The sequence below is a fragment of the Musa acuminata genome, chromosome BXJ1-5 (genome assembly GCF_036884655.1).
Source record: "Musa acuminata AAA Group cultivar baxijiao chromosome BXJ1-5, Cavendish_Baxijiao_AAA, whole genome shotgun sequence".
Taxonomy (NCBI): domain Eukaryota; kingdom Viridiplantae; phylum Streptophyta; class Magnoliopsida; order Zingiberales; family Musaceae; genus Musa; species Musa acuminata.
Genome location: NC_088331.1, coordinates 4,038,938 through 4,058,349, shown reverse-complemented (window position 1 = coordinate 4,058,349; position 19,412 = coordinate 4,038,938). Strand labels below are relative to the sequence as shown.

At 47.2% G+C, this 19,412-nt stretch overlaps 1 long non-coding RNA gene across 2 annotated transcripts; it reads left to right on the top strand.

Annotated features, from left to right (window-relative positions):
* The first annotated feature begins 824 nt into the window (after window positions 1-824).
* Window positions 825-19,374, top strand: LOC103984011 (uncharacterized). Of its 2 annotated transcripts, XR_010513231.1 has the most exons (7): window positions 825-899; window positions 11,394-11,662; window positions 15,802-15,893; window positions 15,986-16,166; window positions 16,361-16,929; window positions 17,012-17,498; window positions 19,290-19,374. It is a non-coding gene; the product is annotated as an uncharacterized LOC103984011 (long non-coding RNA). The 2 variants fall into 2 exon arrangements; XR_010513230.1 differs by lacking the exon at window positions 19,290-19,374 and having other exon boundaries at window positions 17,012-17,583.
* The last annotated feature ends 38 nt before the right edge of the window (window positions 19,375-19,412 follow it).

Below are 19,412 nucleotides of genomic sequence, written 5' to 3'. Positions count from 1 at the left end.
GAGCGGGTACGTCAGAAACGGGTCCCGAAGCAGCGCTCTACGTTTTCTTTACTTTTTCTGACGTCAGCCACCATGCCATCGAAAGAAAGCCATGATCAATCACTAATAACTTCAAAATCATGCTTGCATGGAACATTAATGCTGGTCAACTAAGATCATATATGTCGTATACATTGATCACTGGCCGAAACATATGTCATGCATGACAATAGAGAAATAATGAAAATAATAACATATATTAAAAGGTCAACATCTCCCATTCGTAACCGCCGCAGGACATAAACATAATAAATAGGCTCAGACATATGTTATGAGAGAGGCCATAGGACAGCATTGTTGCGTATAATTTCTTCACAGTAAAAATTAGCTCCAGGAATTATGGACCGAAAGCCGTCGGAGGCCCCACACCTCAATCGCTGCACTTTTAGGTGAGAGTGTGCGGGTCGAACCATGGCGAGTAAACTTAAGCATCGTTCACCTAAATAACGCTTGGCCCACCTTGTACTTACTTGGTGAGATGGCCAGCGGTAGACAAGGCTGTTTGCTGTTATTTGCATTATAACGTATCTTAGGAGCATGTAAAATGCATCTCCGCCAGCGACTTTACCGATTGACCGCCTCCAATATCGGTGGACGAGCTGTCCGACCAATAGAAGGCCCCGATCAACGCTTCTCGATCCGACTGTCTATCCAAAATCACATCTCTGCCGTTAGTTGGCATGGAAGAAACACAAGGAGCGAGATCTTGACCGTCCACAGGTCGTCGAGTGAAAATAAAATATGGCCCAACTCTGGCTTTAGCCGATAAATAGCATCCACCTGCTAACGGGCGTCTCTTTGGACCTTTTTCGCTTCGAAACGTCGTCAGTGGGGAAGGAGAAGGACGAGGGCCAAACGTGGTAATCCAGCTCTTTTCTTCTGATCCGTTATATTTATTTTATACGTGGTTTGATTTCTATATAATTTATTTTCCGATCTCGTTGCGATATTTGTTAGGTTTATGATTCTTTTAGGTTTGAGGATTTCTCGTTCTAGGGTTATATGACCTTGATCTTTTAGAATCCCTCGTTTCCTGGTGTAAAGCTGATGTCTTTTGTTTGTGCGTGTGGGTGTGGGTGGTGTTACGGTGAGTAACTTTTTTAACCGTGGCCTCGGGGCCGTCGCGGCTTGGTTCGGGTCCGGAAGGCGGGGATCTCCGCGGATGCGCTCCTCGAGACTGTAGAGGTCGTCGGCTCGGGTCGGTTCGGTCGTGGAGGGGGTCGCCATTTCCTCCGGGAAGGGGCTCATTGCCTGTGCGTCTGGTGAGAGGCGCCTCGTCTTCGCACCTGCACAAAGGTCGGGTCGGTAGCTCGGCCCGACCCCTCCACGACCGAACCGTAGAGGATGGTGGGAGAGGGAATGCTTCTGGCGTGAGTTGTGTCCCCGTAGGGGTTGTCCTTCTTCCCCTCCCTTGTCATGCAAGGGTTTTTATAGCAGGTGGTCTCGGGTGGCGTAAAGCCGAAGAGCCGAGGAGCACGACGCAGGCGGGCTGACCGCGCAGGAGTGTCTCGGGTGGCGTCAAGCCGAAGAGCCGAGGAGCACGACGCAGGCGGGCTGGCCGCGCAGGCGTGGTCTCGGGTGGCATAAAGCCGAAGAGCTGAGGAGCACGACGCTGGCGGGCTGGCCGCGCAAGTGTGTCCCGGGTGGCGTAAAGCCGAAGAGCCAAGGAGCACGACGCAGGCGGGCTGGCCGCGCAAGCGTGGTCTCGGGTGGCGTAAAGCCGAAGAGCCGAGGAGCACCACGTAGGCGGGCTGGCTGCGCAGGTGTGTCTCGGGTGGCGTAAAGCCGAAGAGCTGAGGAGCACGACGCAGGCGGGCTGACCGCGCAGGCGTGTCTCAGGGGGTATGGAGCCGAGGAGCTCGGCGCAGCCAGGCTGTCCGCGCAAACGCGTCTCGGGGGGTATGGAGCCGAGGAGCACGACGCAGGCGGGCTGACCGCGCAGGTGTGTCCCGAGTGGCGTTAAGCCGAAGAGCCGAGGAGCACGACGCAGGCGGGCTGGCCGCGCAGGCGTGTCCCGGGTGGCGTAAAGCCGAAGAGCCGAGGAGCACGACGCAAGCGGGCTGGCCGCGCAAGCGTGGTCTCGGGTGGCGTAAAGCCGAAGAGCCGAGGAGCACCACGTAGGCGGGCTGGCTGCGCAGGTGTGTCTCGGGTGGCGTAAAGCCGAAGAGCCGAGGAGCACGACGCAGGCGGGCTAACCGCGCAGGCGTGTCTCAGGGGGTATGGAGCCGAGGAGCTCGGCGCAGCCAGGCTGTCCGCGCAAGCGCGTCTCGGGGGGTATGGAGCCGAGGAGCACGACGCAGGCGGGCTGACCGTGCAGGTGTGTCTCGGGTGGCGTAAAGCCGAAGAGCCGAGTAGCACGACGCAGGCGGGCTGACCGCGCAGGTGTGTCCCGAGTGGCGTTAAGCCGAAGAGCCGAGGAGCACGACGCAGGCGGGCTGGCCGCGCAGGCGTGTCCCGGGTGGCGTAAAGCCGAAGAGCCGAGGAGCACGACGCAGGCGGGCTGGCCGCGCAAGCGTGGTCTCGGGTGGCGTAAAGCCGAAGAGCCAAGGAGCACAACACAGGCGGGCTGGCCGCGCAGGTGTGTCCCGGGTGGTGTAAAGCCGAAGAGCCGAGGAGCACGACGTAGGCGGGCTGGCCGCGCAGGCGTGGTCTCGGGTGGCGTAAAGCCGAAGAGCCGAGGAGCACGATGCAGGCGGGCTGACCGCGCATGTGTGTCTCGGGTGGTGTAAAGCCGAAGAGCCGAGGAGCACGACGTAGGCGGGCTGACCGCGCAGGTGTGTCCCGAGTGGCGTTAAACCGAAGAGCCGAGGAGCACGACGCAGGCGGGCTGGCTACGCAGGCGTGGTCTCGGGTGGCGTAAAGCCGAAGAGCCGAGGAGCATGACGCAGGCGGGCTGGCCGCGCAGGTGTGTCCCGGGTGGCGTAAAGCCGAAGAGCCGAGGAGCACGACGCATGCGGGCTTACCGCGCAGGCGTGGTCTCGGGTGGCGTAAAGCCGAAGAGCCGAGGAGCACGACGCAGGCGGGCTGACCGCGCAGGCGTGGTCTCGGGTGGCGTAAAGCCGAAGAGCCGAAGAGCCGAGGAGCACGACGCAGTCGGGCTGATCGTGCAGGTGTGTCCCGGGTGGCGTAAAGCCGAAGAGCCGAGGAGCACGACGCAGGCGGGCTGACCGCGAAGGCGTGTCTCAGGGTTGCGTAAAGCCGAAGAGCCGAGGAGCACGACGCAGGCGGGCTGACCGCGCAGGTGTGTCCCGAGTGGCGTAAAGCCGAAGAACCGAGGAGCACGACGAAGGCGGGCTGGCCGCGCAGGCGTGGTCTCGGGTGGCGTAAAGCCGAAGAGCCGAGGAGCACGACGCAGGCGGGCTGGCCGCGTAGGTGTGTCCCGGGTGGCGTAAAGCCGAAGAGCCGAGGAGCACGACGCATGCGGGCTGGCCGCGTAGGCGTGGTCTCGGGTGGCTTAAAGCCGAAGAGCCGAGGAGCACGACGCAGGCGGGCTGACCGCGCAGGTGTGTCTCGGGTGGCGTAAAGCCGAAGAGCCAAGGAGCACGACGTAGGCGGGCTGACCGTGCAGGCGTGTCTCAGGGGGTATGGAGCCGAGGAGCTCGGCGCATGCAGGCTGTTCGCGCAAGCGCGTCTCGGGGGGTATGGATCCGAGGGGCACGACGCAAGCTGGCTAGCGACGCTGGTGTGTCTCGGGAACATGGAGCCAAGGAGCACGACGCAGGCGGGCTGGCGACGCAGGTGTGGTCTCGGGCATTACGCGACCGAGGATCACGACGCAGGCAGGCAGACCGCGCAGGCGTGGTCGCGAGGGCCATGCGGCCGAGTAGCACGACGCAGGACGCGCGGACGTGGTCTCGGGCACTATGTGGCCGAGGATCATGACACAAGCGGACAGGCCGCGCCAAGGTAGATCTCGGCAGTGTGTGGCCGCGGTGCTCGGCGCAGGCGGACTGTGGCCTCACGGACGCTGCTCAGGCGGGTAGGCCGCGCTGAGGTGGGCTTGGCGCAAGCAGGCTGCGACCGGGGGGCGAGACCCTGGTGGGTAAGCCGCCCCGAGATAGACTCGCCAGTGAATATAGCCGACGAGCTCGGCGCAGGCAGGCTGTATGCGCAAGCGTGTCTCGGGGGGTATGGAGCCGAGGGGCACGACGCAAGCGGGCTGGCGGCGCTGGTGTGTCTCGGGAACATGGAGCCAAAGAGCACGACGCAGGCGGGCTGGCGGCGCAGGTGTGGTCTCGGGCATTACGCGACCGAGGATCACGACGCAAGCGGGCAGACCGCGCAGGCGTGGTCGCGAGGGCCATGCGACCGAGCAGCACGACGCAAGCGGGCAGGATGCGCGGACGTGGTCTCGGGCACCATGCGGTCGAGGATCACGACATAGGTGGACAGGCCGCGCCAAGGTAGATCTCGGCAGTGTGTGGCCGAGGTGCTCGGCGCAGGCTTGCAGACCTTGCATGGAGCCGAGGCAGCAGGTTGCGCCGTCAGCCGAGGAGTTGACGCGGGCTGGCCGCGCATGGGGCCGAGGCAGCAAGCTGCGCTGTCAGCCGAGCAACTGAGGCGGGCGGCCGCGCATGGGGCCGAGGCAGCAGGTTGCGCCGTCAGCTGAGGAGCTGACGCGGGCTGCTTGCTGCGCGTGGGGCCGAGGGGCTGAGGCAGCGTGTTGGCTGCTCATGAGGCTGAGTGGCCGAGGCAGCGTGCTGGCTGCGCATGGTGCCGAGGTCCCGAGGCGGCGGGCTGCTTGTTGCGCACAGGGCCGAGGCAGCGTGTTTGCTGCATCGTGTTGCTACGCACGGGGCCAAGGAGCCGAGGCAGCGTGTTGCTGCGCGCGGGGCTGAGGGGTCGAGGCAGCAGGTTGCGCCGTCAGCCGAGGAGCTGACGCGGGCTGGCTGCAGCGTCTCGGCTGCGCATGAGGCCGAGGAGCCGAGGCAGCGGGCTGCTTGCTGCGCACGGGCCCGAGGGGCCGAGGCAGCGTGTTGGCTGTCGCGTGTTGTTGCGCACGGGGTCGAGGGGCTAAGGCAGCGTGTTGGCTGCACCGTGTTGCTGCGCGCAGGGCCGAGAGGCCGAGGCAGCAGGTTGCGCCGTCAGTCGAGGAGCTGACGCGAGCTGGCTGCTGCGCATGAGGCCGAGGAGCCGAGGCAGCGGGCTGCTTGCTGCGCACGGGGCCGAGGCAGTAGGTTGCGCCGTCAGCCGAGGAGCTGACGCGGGCGGCCGTGCATGGGGTCGAGGCAGCAGGTTGCGCCATCAGCCGAGGAGCTGACGTGGGCTGCTTGCTACGCGTGGGGCCAAGGGGCTGAGGCATCGTGTTGGCTGCTCATGAGGCCGAGGGGCCGAGGCAGCGTGCTGGCTGCGCATGGTGCCGAGGTCCCGAGGCGGCGGGCTGCTTGCTGCGCACGGGGCTAAGGGGCCGAGGCAGCAGGTTGCGCCGTCAGCCGAGGGGCCGAGGCCAGCCCTAGAAGTCGCTGCTGCTGGTGCAGGTCGGCTGCAGTGGAGCAACCAAGGAGAAGACTAACGTACCGTCATTCCGGGCCCTCCTTCTAGCGTTATTTTGTTACGGTGAGTAACTTTTTTAGCCGTGGCCTCAGGGCCGTCGCGGCTTGGTTCGGGTCCGGAAGGCGGGGATCTCCGCGGGTGCGCTCCTCGAGACTGTAGAGGTCGTCGGCTCGGGTCGATTCGGTCGTGGAGGGGGTCGCCATTTCCTCCGGGAAGGGGCTCCTTGCCTGTGCGTCTGGTGAGAGGCGCCTCGTCTTCGCACCTGCACAAAGGTCGGGTCGGTAGCTCGGCCCGACCCCTCCGACGATCAAGTCAATGACATGGAGAGGATGGTGGGAGAGGGAATGCTTTTGGCGTGAGTTGTGTCCCCGTAGGGGTTGTCCTCCTTTCCCTCCCTTGGCATGCAAGGGTTTTTATAGTGAAGGTGGCGTGTAGGACTGCTAGCAGGGGGCAGGCTGGTAATAGCCATGGCGTAGCGTGTTGGACTTGGCTTTTGCAGGATATTAATGTGCCTCGGTCAGTGTTCTGATCAATTCCAAGGTTCGTGACGTCATATGGAACATCTGACATTGTCCTGAGGCTGACTGCCATTTTTTCCCTTATCAAGTGGAGTTCTAAAAGTTGTTGTTTCAATGGTTCGGTGACGGGCCGCCGTTGCTAGGATTGATTTCCCTTTTTCCGCATCGTAATGTCTTCCACTTTACCGGTCTCTGTGCTTTAGTTTGCGCATCACAATTTTTGTAACTGCCCGAGACCACTACCTTTGCACGGCCTGCCCGCCTGAGTGTGCTCCTTGGCTGCATGTTGCCTGAGATCACTACCTCTGCCCGGCCTGCCCGCCTGAGTCGTTCTCCTCGGCTGTATGTCGCTCGAGACCACTATCTGTGTGCGGCCTGCCCGCCTGAGTCGTGCTCCTCGGCTCCATGCTCCCCGAGATCACTACCTCTGCGTGGCTTGCCCGTCTGAGTCGTGCTCCTCGGCTGCATGTCGCCCGAGACCACTACCTCTCTGCGGCCTGCCCGCTTGAGTCGTGCTCCTCGGCTGCATGTCGCTCGAGACCACGCGGCCTGCTCACCTGAGTCGTGCTCCTCGGCTCCATGCTGCCCGAGACCACAATCTATGCGCGGCCTGCCCGCCTGAGTCGTGCTCCTCGGCTCCATGCTGCTCGAGATCACAATCTCTGCGCGGCCTGCCCGCTTGAGTCGTGCTCCTCGGCTCCATGCTACCCGAGACCACAACCTCTGCGCGGCCTGATCGCCTGAGTCGTGCTCCTCGGCTCCATGCTGCCCGAGACCACTACCTCTACGTGGCCTGCCCGCTTGAGTCGTGCTCCTCGGTTGCATGTCGCCCGAGACCACTACCCCTGTGCGGCTTGCCCGCTTGAGTCATGCTCCTCGACTGCATGTCGCTCGAGACCACTACCTTTTCGCGGCCTGCTCGCCTGAGTCGTGCTCCTCGGCTCCATGCTGCCTGAGACCATAATCTCTACGTGGCCTACCTGCCTGAGTCGTGCTCCTCGGCTCCATGTTGCTCGAGACCGCAACCTCTGCTCGGCCTGCCCGCCTGAGTCGTGCTCCTCGGCTCCATGCTGCCCGAGACCACAACCTCTGCGCAGCCTGATCGCCTGAGTCGTGCTCCTTGGCTCCATGCTACCCGAGACTACTACCTGAGTCATGCTCCTCAGCTGCATGTCGCCCGAGACCACTACCTCTGCGTGGCCTGCCCGCCTGAGTCATGCTCCTCAGCTGCATGTCGCCCGAGACCACTACCTCTGCGTGGCCTGCCCGCCTGAGTCATGCTCCTCAGCTGCATGTTGCCCGAGACCACTACCTCTGCGCGGCCTGCCCGCTTGAGTCGTGCTCCTCGGCTGCATGTCGCCCAAGACCAGAAACTCATCTTGTAGGATAAAGCTTCTCCATCCACTGTTGGGAAGTGCTCCTTCGTGCATTTGATATATGCCAATAGGATGATTGATTTTTTATCATGCTCCTTCGCACTTAGATGATTCATCGAGTTGACATCACTATGTTTATTTTTTCAACTTGTGATTTGATGAATAAATAAATTATAATAAATGTTTATAAATTATGAATAAAATGATATTTATCTATTTGGCTCTAAACGTGCAGAAAGATGTGATTTTGAAAAGAAAAAAAATCTAGGATGTGACATTCATTTTTTTTTAGATACATGTAAATATAAGCTGTATTTAAGGTGGATTGTCTTTTAACATAACGTGAATCGAATGCTTGACAAACAATAAATAAGCTATTACCACAATTTGACAATAATATCTACTAGATAACAAGACTTCAAGTCAACTGTAATGAGAAGATAACACGATTTCTATTTGAATGAATTTTAATTGTGCTATATCGTTACTTTGATTGATGCTTGAAACACATTAGATTGTTTGCATACATGGATACAGACAGGACTTGGTTCATATCCATATATGTGTGCTTTGGTTAGGTGGAATATGACATTAGCTTTAACAAGTGTCATTGTAGTTCGGTTACAATAATTATTTTATTGAGCTCATAAGTCATAGGTCCTGGTGGCTTTGCCTTGAGTTTATGGAATTACCCTATAACTTATGATATTCAGGTTTGGTTTTTTTAAAATCCCTGACTAGTGAAGAATCTTATTGTGTTTTGGGGCTGATGTTTTGCATCATTTTTGCCCCTTTTTTTGACTAATATTTGTGGCTACATCTCAAGTGGACATGGTATGTGTAATTCTTATATCATCCGTAAGTATCATTACTTATCTGAAAGGTTTAGCAGTGGAGACATGACTATAGGAATATGCACATTCTCAGACTGAGTGAATTTTGTTTCTTAAATGCCTAAAATTATTTCTATAGATGGGGGGTTATAGGGATATGAATTACAATTGATTGTCATCTACATTTACCTCCCTTCATCATGTGATATAGTGGTTTGGCAGATCCTTCAGTGACTATATATATTGGATGCTGCTTTTGCACTAAAAAGCCATGTTCTCCCATCCGTGACTACATATATTCTGGTGGTTCAGTCATGTTGTTTATGACATATGGACCTGTTTTAATCTATTTATTTGTGTGACGTGTCTATATGGTGTTTGTGTGATCTTTTATCTCATTCTATCTGTTAAGCTTTGTTTTGGAATGTGTGAATCTTCCCATTTAATAGTGACCTATCATTTCTAAATTTGAGGTAATTATAGATTATGTTAATTATGATTAGTATTTCATATTTAAAAAAATAATATTAAGAGTTTTATATTTATGAAAATAATTTTATTTTTTTATATTGTTTAATTTTATTATGTTGACATGTACTAAAAAATAAAAATATAATTTTATTAATTTTAAATTATTAAATTTTTATAAATAAAAAAAAGATTGATTTTCTCTTCTTTCCAACGTGTTGGCCTGTGGTTTTTTGTTTTTCTTTGATGAAACAATCAAGAATATGCTGATTTATTCTCGTTCTTACGCAACATATGAATCTAATCTCCCTTCTCATCATCTTGATGGAATTCTCTTCTCTCTGGCAAGAAAAGAATCGAGAATATGTATATGATTTGGATTCTTCTTGCATTGTCACAATGTCAACGGGAAAAAAATGAAAAGAAGTTTAGAAATTATTGTCTCCGACCATTAGTGGTGTATGATGAATAGGCATTATTATATGGTTTCCTCTTCTTACTATGCTCTCGTCCATCTCTCTAAATTCGACCATTATATTCCTTATAACAGGCATGCATCGTTGTAATAAATTAGTCAAACGATATGATCTTTGAATGCTGAAGCAATCTCGTGTGCTCCGTCCGTCTTGTTGTAAGTAACTTTCTTCCAACAAGTGCTAATGAAATCTTGAAGTTCTTTAGCTTGTAAGTCGATGTGTCATGATCTATATCAGATCTGACTCATTGGCAGCATTAACTTATGGGTCGTGTGACTCACCGTTGTATTAGTTGTTGTGTAAATCAACATTGTTGATCTGTTGCTTAGATGTTAACAACAGCAAGCATCTAATAACTATAGGATTCTTCACATTTCAAGAGGCAAATTGCAACAATCTTTTGAGACTAAGTTCCCTAATCGTGTCAAACTTCCTACTACAAATGCAAGAGACCGATTTGATTATTCGGCCGATAAGGAGTTCTACCAATTAACTTTTGATATGATGCTGGCTTGGGAGTCCCCTGGTGTCAATATATTTCAGTGATTTGCAACAATGTTAAAATACATGTATATTATCTCTAAGAGTGAAACGATTGCATCTTATGTTATTAAAGAAAATTGAGTATCAAACTTGCAATACTGAAGAACTTGTATATTATCTCCGATGGCTGTTCTTAAAGCAAATTCCTTGGCATCAATTTGCATGCTTGATCTCCTTGCATATAAACTGGGTTGTGAAAGAACTCATGATTCATGATTAGTTTGATAGATCAGTTTTTAAGAGCTATGGGATGTAAGTGATTGAACTAATTCCAGACCCAAAAAGAAATTGAGATAAAGCTTTCTCTATTTTTAGCTACTTGAAATCTATATTAATAAGAAACAATAAAGCTTCTAAGCTAACATTCTCACAGCCATATGTATGTTATAAATTCTACTGTAAAACCTTTGCAAGAAATATACGTATCTTGTTATTCCTCCAAACTCATAAAGTGGGAAAGCTAAATTCTTCTTTGCAAGGAGGGAATCTGCATGAGTTAACATCCTTATCTATCTCTCTTTTATACAGACAGCTGACACTAAAATAATTTTCTAATCCATCGGTTATGTAAAAGTGGAAGGATTCAGGAGGATGAAGTTAGTTGGCGAGTAATATAAATGTACCAAACCATAAATCTGATTCATTTTTAAACTATCTATATCGACTGTAAGAAGAACTCGTTAGTGTTATATCCAATAAGGTGCTGTTACCCTTCCCTAGATTGTGTTATAAAGATGAGTTTCATGTAGAAATACCTTCATTTTCTTCACCATTCTTATAAAAGTGAAGACACATATGGCATACATAGGCAGCAAGCTTCACTGACAATGACGAGGCCACTATCGGCCAGGGCGAGGATGACAGGGTGCTATCGTCGACTAGGGTGAGGATGATGGGGGCGATGGGCAAGCAAATACAGTGGGCGAGGGGTGAGCAACGGGCGAGTATGTGCGACTAGGGTGAGGATGATGGGGGCGATGGGCAAGCAAATACAGTGGGCGAGGGGTGAGCAACGGGCGAGTATGTGCGACTAGGGTGAGGATGATGGGGGCGATGGGCAAGCAAATACAGTGGGCGAGGGGTGAGCAACGGGCGAGTATGTGCGACTAGGGTGAGGATGATGGGGGCGATGGGCAAGCAAATACAGTGGGCGAGGGGTGAGCAACGGGCGAGTATGTGCGACTAGGGTGAGGATGATGGGGGCGATGGGCAAGCAAATACAGTGGGCGAGGGGTGAGCAACAGGCGAGTATGTGCGACGGGTGGTGGGGAGCATATTGGACAAAAAAAAAAAAAAAGGAGAGGAGGAAATCGATCCCTTTTTATTTTATATAAAATTAATAATTTAAAAATAATAAAATTATATTTTTATTTTTATTTTATTTATATGTTTTTTTGTAGGTGATAACATGTGTGATCTTTTAGATCGACGAAGGTAATGATATAAGGAGAATTGAAGTTAAATATTTTGTTTTTATAAATGTGGGGATCATAATATTATTTTTTTAAATACAAGGATTGGGATACTAATCATAATTGACTATAAGAATAATCTATAATTATCTCTAAAATTAGGTAAAAGAAAACTTAAAATAAATATTATCATTAAGCATTTTATAAATCGGATTATTCTTCCATCATTCAATAGGTCATCAGAATGCGGTCCATATGGGCCTCACTCACGACAAATTAGCCCAGAAATGAACAGCGTCGCCTCTCCCTACCGCTCGCAAACCGTCGTCTCATGGCAACTTCTCGTCCGCCTCCTCACCATTGCTCGAAGCTTGCTCCGATTGCTTGGAGATCTATTCCAGGACCCGACTACGACATCATCGAGACAACCTTCTCCGAGCCGCGACCTCGTTGCTGAAATCGCCAGCGACGGCGACCACCGGAATCCGTGGAGTCTCGGTTCGGGTACGATCGCCTTTCCATGTTCTTTAGGTCTCCGTGTGGTTCGTTTTTGGAACTGATTGATGAGACAACATGCCATATTCGAGCAAAATATTATGCTTTGTCGCCATAGATCTTTTCTTGTATATAAAGAACCATTCTTGCACAATGAAATGCTTTAATAATTGAATGTTATTATTTGTGACGTGTGATCACGAGTATTCATGCAGGTCAATAAATTGTAATTATGATAACTATTATAGACATTTAAGAGAGGCTCAGGAACAAGAATAAAGGAGATTTTGTCCTTTCGGGATCTACCTATCTTGACTGAAGCCAGAGCACTTCAATAGAAGGTCTGGAAAATAGTAAATTTGTTCATTGGATTATTTGTGCAGTTTGCGCTGCATATAAGCATATACCCTGTAACATAGTTTGTTGTTTATCCCTTCTTTTACCTTTCCTTAAGCAGGAATGGCAGCTGATCATGTTTTCTAAGGGACCCAGGCCTACCGATTGTGGAACCTGCTTAAACTGGGTTCAGTGCCCTTTAATTATCAGTTTGGGATGGGTTCAGGTAGAAAAATAGATACTTGAGTCACATTCAGGTTGAATCCAGGTTTGGGTTTGCATAATTCGATTGCTAGTTGGCTTGGATTCATGTAAATTTTTGGGTACCTGCCCCACTTCGACCTGTGTCCTCAAGTTACTGGTGTTCTGGGATTGCTCAATGGTTGTTTGAGTTTAAATTACAACAAACAGAATTAAGCTTACTGTCCGACAACCTTTGTAACTCTTTCAAGAAGTTCTTCTTTTATCTGGATTTGCCTTGGTTAGGAAATTAGTATTAGCTTGAGAGTTATTGTGTGCCAATTAATTGTAAACTATGGCAAGCTTTTTCGATTGTCAGCTTTGCTTCTAGCCAATCCTATGTCAATAGTTTATGCCTTCTTGCACTTGATGATGATGATGCTTATGTTAGAATGGCTCTAAATTTATAACATATGATGCAGTCAACATGGTTTATGCTTTTCACATGAGAGAGTGCTTTTCCAATCCTTAAAGAAGTCAACAGGATACTACACAGTAGTGCATAGGCAACAAAAGGCTTTGATTGCCTTAATTGTAAGTGGACTCTCTGCGGCTTTAAGCTGTGCACTTAGGAAATGCAAAAAGAAGACAATAAAGAAGCCTAAGTGACCAATGAAATAATATTTTCATATAACTAAATGTAAGATTCACCAAATATTAAATGGGCAAACTGAGAGATAAAATTGTTTTGTAATATAATCTGATGTTACTCCACTTTTAGGTTTCAGTCAGAAAAAGATATATACAAGAAGAAAGGTCATTTCTGGTTAGAATGGCACCAAGAACAAGAAAGGCATAGCAAGTGGCATACTGCAAAACAAATGAAAGTCATCTGAAATGCAGTATCAAACATAGGCCTCATTTTTCTCAGAAAATAAGTAAAATGTAGGAAAAGAAAGCTGGCAGAATTTAACAAAGATGACAGGAGTCAAAATCAAATGAAGAGTGGGAAACAACAATGCATGGTGACATGAAAAATAGCAGCGTAGAAAACAGTAGATTAAAAAAAAAGTCACTTAAAAACAGAATGCAGAGTAGTAAGGCATGACAAAGTAGAAAGAAACAAGGAATAGGAGAAACGTGAAGGTATTAGTAGGACTATCCGTTCCAGCATCTGTACCAAAATCAAAAGAAATAAAGAAATAAAGAAAGAAACAAAGCAGGTATTGAGACACAAAGAAAATTTCCCTGCATAGCTTCAACTACAATCCATGGTCTTGAGCAAAGATGGAATGGCATTGATGTGGCATCACAATATATAACTGGATGGTAATGATGCAGAGTAACATCCCTGTTGTGGTCATGATTACCTAGGAAGCTAATATAAGATTCCAAACAACTTAGGTGCATATTTCAGTGGCTATTTGTGACATCAGGATTGTATTTCTCCTATTGAGCAATCTTAGTCCCCTATGGATTACAAATGTCTAGTGGTGCCTCTTCCTTTTGTGATTGAAAGCAGAAAAAAGTTCTACTTAGTGTTCTTTCAACATGATTTGCTAGGAAAACTGCATGTGCCAGTAACTATTGCACAATTTCCTGATGACTTATCAGGGGTTGGGCTTATAGTGGTTGACATGATTGAGCTGGCATGCTGCAAAATATGATGATTTGACTGTAATCATAATAGATATATGATTAGACACAGTTTGAAAGATCATGTCAAAATATAACATGCTTTACTTGAACCGTAAGTGCATTTGGCAAGTTATTCATCCCTGCATTTCTTGGAAATAAAAAGTTCTTTTTGCATGTCATCAGAATTGGTTGTTGTTTGATAACTAAAGTAAAAAATGCTTATTCAGAATGTCCCTCTGCACTTAACTATTTCAGATATTGAAGCGAACAATTAGATATGACTGTTTTCCAAACATAGTTGTTGGCCTAATTGCAAGGTAAAATGCCAAAGAGCCTTTTATTTAAGGTCAACTTAGGTATCAAGCCTTATTAACTGAAAACGAGATCGGACTAGTGTGTCTCCTCTTATTTTAAACATTCTTTATCTCCTCCACATGCATTGCATGGCTTGAAAGTAGTTGGTATATCTGAATCCATTACAATCTGCATATAAAGTTAGTTGGCAGAGTTTCTGGTTGGTTGTCCTCCAGGTACACTAGACATAGGAACTTATTAATGGATGTTATTACTGTAAGATAACTGTGATTGGATAGTGTATCGATGCTTTTTATGCTGGCCATAAATAATCCACCTCTCTTTTGTAGGGCAATCTGTGCTTGTGTTGTGGACCATCATCTGTGAATTCTCTTTACTGTTCACAATTGGGAATGCTGGAGCATTGCAGTCAATCTCTGGCTAATACTTAATTCAGACTGGAGAAAAGTTTTAGTAGGCCATCATGCTAAATTTGTGGGTGCCTCAGTTATTCAAACAAATTAAAAGAATTTAAAATGTGATGCTAATAGAGTCGTCTGGAGCCCTAATTTGAACCGATGGCAAAATAGTGTCACTCTGTGGGGATTGAGTAGTGATTTGCATGCTATCTCAGATCATAGTCCATAAACGATGTAGGTCCACCTGCCCTTCTCAGGTTCCACTTTGGAGGCTTATATAGGTATTCTTGAGCTGTAGCCTTTGCCAACTTGACCAATCAGATCATTCCTTCTGGATGAGACATGCAAAAAAAATTGAGTTTGTGAAATTAGTTAGTGATTTCTTCCATAAGTTAACCATGTAGGGTCAAAACAACCACAGAGACGAAATTGTTCTTAAATTCTTTAACATATATTCTACAATAAGATAATAACATTTATTTCTGTAGTTTTATGCTTTATTCTCATTTTGCCTTTCTCCTTGAAATTTTTTTCCTTACCATCTATCTTTTGCAGTTTTTCAAAGATCCTCCATCCAACATTGCAAACCAAAAAAAAGAAAGGATGAATATTTAAGCCTGTGAATTTGGCTATTAGTTTAAATGAAATAATAAATAAGATGATGGAGATAGATTAATTAGTTAAAATAAATAAACTTTGAACACAGAAATGGATATGGCTAAAAAGAACCAAGTGTTTTTTGCTGACATGGTTCTCAAAGAGGAAGAAAGGTGTAAAAATAGCTACATGTTTCACATTCCTAGAGACTCAAATATTGTTGTTGTTGTTTTTTAAATAAACTCTTTAAGGATTGTCATTTAAAAGGGTTTGGACTTACTAAGGAAAATAAGCAAATATAGAGAACTAAGACACTAATAATCCCAAAGGTTTAGCAAATAAAGTTCAAAGGGACCCTAAGAGTGTTTTGGTTTGAAGGTGAAATGAATGTGTTTTTTGTTGAAAAAAGGGGATAAAAAGGTACATCCAAAAACTCAAGATTCTTTTCTTTCAATTCCCTTTGCCCATTACAAAATTTGGTGTAACTGGCAGGATTTAGCAGGTGTATTATCTACAGTTAATGCATTTACATATATTGGGTTGAGTCCTTTATTGCTGCACCAGGGTCTGCATCAGATCATGATTCCTTTTTTCATCCCATGGGACAAATCTACCTCATCCTTTATTACTGCTCCTTGTCTTCTTATCTTGTCTCATTGGAATCATACCATACCAACCTTACAGGTTGCAGGCTTTGATGCCAAGCCATGTGATGGGTGTCACTGCCCATGTGAGGTACTGCACCATGGGATGTACCTTGGAAATTATTCACCAGGGTATTCTTTAATGCTCTACTGTCTTTTTCCTCCCTTATTCTTTCTATTCCTATATTAACATCTACGTACAAGAAATTAACTGATTTTTCCAGTGGTCACTCCCGGCCTCTCCCTCCTGTCCTGTGCTTGAGGTGGTGAAAGCAGGCGTTTCCTTGGACCATACCTCTCCGCAGCAAAGTTTCAGCTGCTCTTGATGTCGACGGAACGGCCACCTTGCATTGTCAAGACGACTCCGATACATGGAGAAAGAGGACATGAGAAGAAGATGGAAAGGTGAGCCCATGCTTTCTCTTCTCTGTCCTGTCCTGCTGATATTTCGCTCTCTCTTTTCCTTGTTTAGATTTTGTGTGTCGTCTGCTCTTCATTAAGACATATCAGAAATGTATGTCTCTCTCTCTCTCTCTCTCTCTCTCTCTCTCTCTCTGCCACCCTCCTGCCATCTGCTTGACTAATCTTTTTCCTCGCAGTGCCAAAAGGAAATGAGATTCCTTGCAGCTTTTTCTCTTTACTTGACCTTTCACCTGCTGATCACGACCGCATGAATTCTCCCCGTTCCCCACTTGATAAATGAGAGTGATTGTTGCCTACTAATTTCTTCTTAGAAGCCACCCGGCTCCCAACTAAGCCTGCTCTCGCCATCACTTCCCTCACCTCTTAGTCAGGGCTCGGTATGAGATAGAGACTTCGAGCCCTCGGCGTTGATTTCCTTTGCATTGAGTGGAATCCATACTGGTGTGCTCCCTATCTTACAGAGACGAGACCATTACTGTTGCTGCTATCTTCCTCGAGCAAAGTTGTCTGAAGCACTCCCAAGTGTACAGGACTCGGCGCTCTCTTTCCACCTCAAGACGCCACCCATTCATTAGACTCTTGTTGCTTTTTCTCTCTCTAGATCTCACTCATGGCAAGATGACATGGTCCCATTACAATGAGAAGACTGAGCCATGCTCTTTTCCTCGCAACAAGCCTCATGTTAGCACTTGTTGTTCTCCTCCCTGCTTCCTGCGCGGTTAGGTCGCTGCTGTCCTCTCCTGAGGTATCCTTCGCTCCTGCTTTCTTACTGTTCTCTGCCTGAAGTTATCTAAGGTGGAACGCCGGTGATGACATTCCATCGACAGGGAATGCTGATGGAGGAGAAGATCCGGTTGGGCTCGACGCCGCCGAGCTGCCACAATCGGTGCAACCAATGCGACCCGTGCACGGCGGTCGAGATCCCGACTCTTCCGGCCCGGTCCGACCGCGTCAGGGCGACCGACCATCCGTCCTCTTACAGCAACCACTACTCCGACTACAAGCCCCTGGGATGGAGGTGCCGCTGCGGCAGCCGCCTCTACAACCCTTAGTCGCGTGCACCGCTCTCCTCCGCCGGTTGCTTCACATGGACGCCGGCCCTGACAAGAACCATCGCTCTCCTCCTCACGTTCTCGTTTGCTTCGGCTTTGTCGTTACCGATATGGTTCTTGACGCAGGGTAAGCTGAGATTCTTCTTGGAAGCGGATAATGGATTGATTGATACTTGCCGCACCCTTGCAGATCGTTGACAACACTCTTGTGTTTGGATGAGCAACGAGAGAGCAAAAGCTGTCATTTCTTGAACGGAGGAAGGTGATATCTCTCTCTCTCTCTCCTCTTTTTGTTTTGGCTATGTTGTGTCAAAGACGAAGGAAGAAACAGTTAAATTCCGGATTCATCGTGATTGATTGATTGATTGATCCCTAAGTAGATCATGTGAGATGAGAGGTCTCATCTCCTCATCTCAATAGCGCAGGAGTTGATCTCATATGACTTCTTCTGTGTGGACAGCATTGTTGGAAGAACTTCATTTTGTGATCCAAAAATAATTTCGACGCCATGTTGAAACATAATCGAACTTGAAACAAGAGACTCAAATAAAATTATTTTTAAATAAATATCTATTGATAATTTTATTATTATTTATAATGTCATTTTAAATTTTTTAATATTTCTAAGATATCCTTTTGCTGTAATTTTTTTTTCCTCTTCTTCTTGTTCTTTTCTCCACGTCCTAAATCGTCGGAGCATTTAGAGACACAAAATGACAAAAAAAAAAATTGATTAGAAAAGATGGTCTGAAGATCAAAGAGGAGATGAGAAATAATTTGTTTATATTAGTTAGATTAATTTAATATTTAGGATTTAAGACATCAGATTATAGACCCAAAAGGTAATATTTTGATGTTTCTGTAATATTCCAGAAGATGTCATCCTCTGAGTCAATTTGTATCAACCCATATCTTGAGCTTTTTGAAGGGTTAATGATTGTATGAAGTAAGGGATTGCCAATAGCAAAATGGAATTGCAATAGCAATTTTTTTTTATGGAGCACATACAAATTATATAATTATATATTTGTGTACTTAATGTATAAAAAAAATACAGATTCGACAGCAACCAAAAAGTTCAAGCAAAAATAGTGCACTTCTCAATAGGCTTGTCTGACTTAAAAACAAATGACTGGATCTGCTTTTTTTTCTCTTTTTGTGTTTTTTGGCTGAATCTGCAAGCAACATTTGTGGCGCAGCAGTGAAAACAACTTGAAATGATTTCAAGTCATATGATCAGTGTTGATGTTTGAGAAGTCTCTTCCTACTTTGTTTTCTGGTTTTTTTTATTGGGAAGATTTGGTCTTTCTCTTTGGTTTATTTGCTAAAATTCATCCGAGTGATTATTTTTTTACCAAGGAATTATTCTTAATATTCGATATGATATAGAATGATTTTTTCCTTTCATATGGAAAGATTTTCCACGTAAATTTGTGATATTTATCTTATTTGATTTTAAATTTTCCAACTTGATATTTGGTATTGATACATCCTGGAAAAACAATAATTTCAGACATCTTTTCCCGACAATTATAGTAGAAACACAAATATCATAAGCTATGTGAATGCTTGCATGCATTTGATTCATTCACGTTAAATTGAACAATAAGATAACTACAATAGAGGTACCTCTATGCAGGAGGACGATAAAGTTGTGTTGTCGTGCACTACTTTATCGTCGTCCTCCTCATCTCCCTCCTCTTCCTCCTCTCATCAGCTCCTTTATCGAGCCGTCCATCGCCTCTTGCCTCACATGTTGTTGACCTCAATCCCGACACCCCACTCGGCGTCGACATAACCGCAGTTGATCTGTTGCTCCACGAAGAACAGCCAGCTTAACGTCGACATGTCGACTCATGTTTTGAAATTAAAATAACTTAGATCATAAAAGAATTTTAGATATATTTATGTGATTATTAGATTTGTTCATCTTTTCAATCATTATTTTCAATCTAGATTAATATTATTTTTGAATTAATCTGTGATGAATTATGTATAATCCCTAAATCTATTTCTTTGTGCTTCTTACCTGCTTGCGGGCGATGTAACGCAGGTGGAACCACTACAGAAGTATGTTGCATATATTTGTTCGACGGGCTATTGTCACTAGCTTACTATCAGCATCAACACTATTGAGGGCGATGGCCTCCGTTAGTTGCTAGCCTAGTCGTGGGCA